This window comes from Lactuca serriola, chromosome 2, assembly GCF_051521515.1.
Source record: "Lactuca serriola cultivar US96UC23 chromosome 2, Lser_US96UC23_V15, whole genome shotgun sequence".
Lineage (NCBI taxonomy): Eukaryota > Viridiplantae > Streptophyta > Magnoliopsida > Asterales > Asteraceae > Lactuca > Lactuca serriola.
This window is the reverse complement of record NC_136409.1, coordinates 198,522,664-198,526,886: the sequence shown is the minus strand read 5'-3', so window position 1 is coordinate 198,526,886 and position 4,223 is coordinate 198,522,664.

Genomic DNA, 4,223 nt, shown 5'->3' with positions numbered 1-4,223 from the left:
ACCCTATTGACTCGCCGAGTTTATGTGTTCAGAGTCCTTCTCTTTGCGACTCGACTCGCCGAGTCAGTCCATGAATCGCCGAGTCTATCGATTTCCGAGTCCTGACCTGTCCAACTCACCGAGTCTCCACTCGACTCACTGGTTCGAGTCTCAACTCGAAGGGTTTGGGGCTTCGCGACCTGACTCGCCGAGTCCAAGAACAAACTCGCCGAGTCCAAGAACAGACTCGCCGAGTCCAAGGCAATCTTCAACCAACTCGTTGAGTTGTTCTTCAAACTCGCCGAGTTCCTGCCCAACTTCATCCGACTCGACGAGCTGTTCATCCCACTCGTCGAGTTCCTCCTAACCTTCATGCTACTCGCCGAGTCCACTCAAAGGACTCGCCGAGTCCATTCAGATCTACATACATGCAGAGGACTTTTGAGTCATGCATGAGCTCCAAACTGTAGATCTACCCTCTCCAAGCCTATTACTCACGTAAAGTTGCAAACTTTACGTGTAGAGAAGGAGATCTAGGCTAAATACACCATAAACTAGGATTTAAGGCAAAGAGGCTCCATAATCAACTCAAGGGCTGATACTTTATGCTTTCCAAGACCAAAATATGCTTAGATCTGAAGTAGCAACTCCAAATCCGGCTTCTAACTCAAATGGACAACTTAATCATGGCTAAAAAGCCCCAAAACTCACAACCAAAATAGATCTTAAGGGAGGGAAACGACTTAATACCTTCAAATGTTCATAAATATCTTCCCAATCCCAGATCTATAGCCCCCTTCTTGTACCCCTCAAGATCCTTCTTCCTTTTCCAAGCTTTAGTGCACTCTTCAAGGCAATAATTGGCTCAACAATGGATATGGCGGCTAGGGTTTGGTATTCAGGGTTAAAGAGGCAGTAAAGGAACCCTAGGGAAGAGAATGAGGCACTTAAATAGGCTCCAAGTCCCGAATTTAGGGTTTTCCTCGAACAGACCTGACTCGCCGAGTCTCCTTGGCCGACTCGCCGAGTCGGTCACTTACTCCTCGACCCGGATCCCGCTCGGACTCACCGAGTTCCTCCTTGGACTCGCCGAGTCTCCCCTTAAAGTTAGGGTTTTCTTTCCTTTCTTGGCCTTCAAAACTTTGGGTGTTACACCATTGACCATTGACTTTTTGACCTTGTTGAAGTTTAGTAAAATTTTTGGTTTTAGAAGGTAGACTAAGGGTTTACCTCGTGTGATTCATTAGGAAGTGTGTAACACCCGCTGTTCTTCTATGTAAACTTGCTAGTTGTCGACTTTGTTTGTGAGGTGAGTCTTCTTATCTTATTATACTATGTAGGTTGCTAGATTGTTTTGTGACTCTTGTATGAAAGACTGTGGTTGGATCATAACACTTATATGAAATAAAATGGTTGGATCACATCACTTGTATGAAAGACTGTGGTTGGATCACAACACCTGTTTGTCTTTGTGACTTGCAGGGAATACCATGGTTGGATCATGGCAAGAGAGACTGCAACTGAGCTGTAGCAATGAAAGTTATTGTAAAACTATGGTTGGATCATAACATTTACATGAGTTAAAGTTAGGGATGAGATTTAAAACGAGAAAACCAGACCGAAACTGAAATCAGACCGGAACCGAAACCGTTACAACCAAAATATATAGAACTGATTCTGGTTCCAGGTATAAAAATTTGCTTTATTCGGGTTCTGGATAATTCGGGTTTGGGTCCATCGAGTCCGGGTAAACCGAGTCTAAGAACCGGAACCAGTGTTAAGAACCGAAACCATTTTTAGGGGCCAAAACTAGTTTATGTAAAACATTTAAAACATGCATATCTCATTTGTTTTAAATCGGATTGACATACGGTTTTTTCCAACATGTAGTTTAGAGTTTGTACATGATTTTAGACTATAAATTGTCATTTTTAGATTTATATTCATTGATTTACAGTCTCCCAAAGTCAAGATATCAAAGTAGGAAGTTTTTTTTTTTTTTTTTTTTAGTATTCTGTGAAAATGTTAAAACATATATATCTAATTCGTTTGAAGTCGGATTGACATGTGTTTTTTTCTAACTTGTAGTTTAGAGTTTTAAATGATTTTAGACTGTAATTTTGTCATTTTTGGTTTAATATTCAATGACTTACAGTCCCCCGAATTTGGTATATCAAAGCTAAAAAATTTCAATTTTTTAGCTATTTGTTTTTGTACTTTGTATTTTGTGAAAACGTTAACACATGCATATCTCATTGGTTTAAAGTCAGATTGACATTAGGTTTTCTCCGGAGTGTAGTTTAGAGTTTGTACATGATTTTAGACTATAATGTCAATTTTGGTTTTATATTCAATGACTTACAGTCCCCCTAACTCCGGATATCAATATGAAATTTTTCAAAGGTCAACCCACTAAGTAGTAAGTAATTGACAACAAATTCGGGGTTTTTAGGGTTTTCCGATTCTAAACCCACTTTATCTGATTCTATCTTATCCACTTTAATGTTTTCGGGTTTTTTGTTCTAGATCCACTTTACCCAGTACCGTACTCGGAACCGAACCGGAATCGGTTCCTATTTACCGATCCAATTTCTGGCTCTACAAAATTCCGTTAAGTGACTTCGGGTTTTCCGAGTCCGGGTCCGGGTCCATCCAGTCCGAGTTTGGACCCACTTTCATCCTTAGTTTAAATATACCCCTAAGGTCGGACCCACTGATATGTATGGTATATGATATCTTGGGGAACTCACTAAACTTTATGTTTATGATTTCATATTTAAATGTTTTTAGGTTTTCTTATATTAAAGAATGGCGCGGCTCGATTGTATCGCATCTATTGGAGATTTCCGCACTTAATAATTTCATGACGATACTTGGTAAATGTTTTGAATCCAATTGTTTTATCTTGATCTTTGAAGTCGTAATTTGAACAAATTACTTTTATTTTTAAATAAAAAATAGGGTTGAAAATCGGGACGTTACAATAGTTAAATATGAATAATAATGGTCTACTAGGATCATAGATGATGGATGTAATATGTCGTTAGAAGCTTTATGGGGACCACGTATTCCATCAGTCACATCTATAACACCAAATCATTGACATCCTTGGTATTTATTGCATGTTAGATGTTGTGTTAAAATTTGTAAAAATATTATATTTTGTTTCTCATTTCCATTTTGTAATAATATTCTTGGTAATGATCAAGATGTTTATTTTGAAAAATCTAAATCTGAGATAAATGATGAAGTATATGAGGAAATACGTTATGAGGTACGTTTTTAAATATTGAAACTACTTATCTTATTCAAAACTACTTAATACAATTGTATTATGATCATTGTGTCGTTTTCTTTGTTTCATGTTATTTGACGCTAGCCAAAAGGGAGTTAATCTGCACGAGAAAATTAATCGCCAAAAAAACCCCAAGGAATGTGTTATGGGCATTTCGGTCTTAATTTCCTTATTCTTGTGTGTTATATTATTTTAAGTGGGACTAAAATTTAAAGGTTTAATTCCATTTTATTTGGTCTTTGTCATATTTTGTTTGAGTTCTAGCTACACCAAAACTTCCTGATGTTGAATTGTTATGTTTTGTTCCGTTCGGTACATAAAATATCTAAAAAACCATTGTAACCGAAAAATCTACTAATCAACCATTAGCAATGGTGTTATAAAACAAAAGAACTAATCATCCTTCATAAACTTTAAAATATTATATTTACCCTTCATAAAATTCAAAGTATCATATTTAATCAACTAAAATCTATATATCATATTTATCCATCATAAACTACAAAATATAGTATTTGCACTAAAATAATAAATTTTAATGAGCTATACTCTTCATAAATTCCCCAACATTGATTCATTGATTGAACTTCAAAACCTCATCTAAAAATTCGGCTGGGATATTTTTAGAATAGTGCTCGATGTGTTTGTGAAGCATCTCAAAAGAGTCCGAGTAATCAAAATTATGTATGCAATTCTCTTGCTTTGAATTTTGACAACATTAAATCCTACTTAAAAGTAATAAAGTAAATGTCCAGTAATTCAATCTTTCTCAAATTAATTCGTAAAATTGACTATTAAAGTCTTACCAGATTCTATAACAAATTCAATTTAATCACGTTTTAAAATTTTCTCCCTCACCCTAAAAATCCTAGCAAAATCATTGATATTATATGCATAAATCTCAAAAAATCATCATTCTTGTTTCAAAATCATTTGAATCAACATTCTT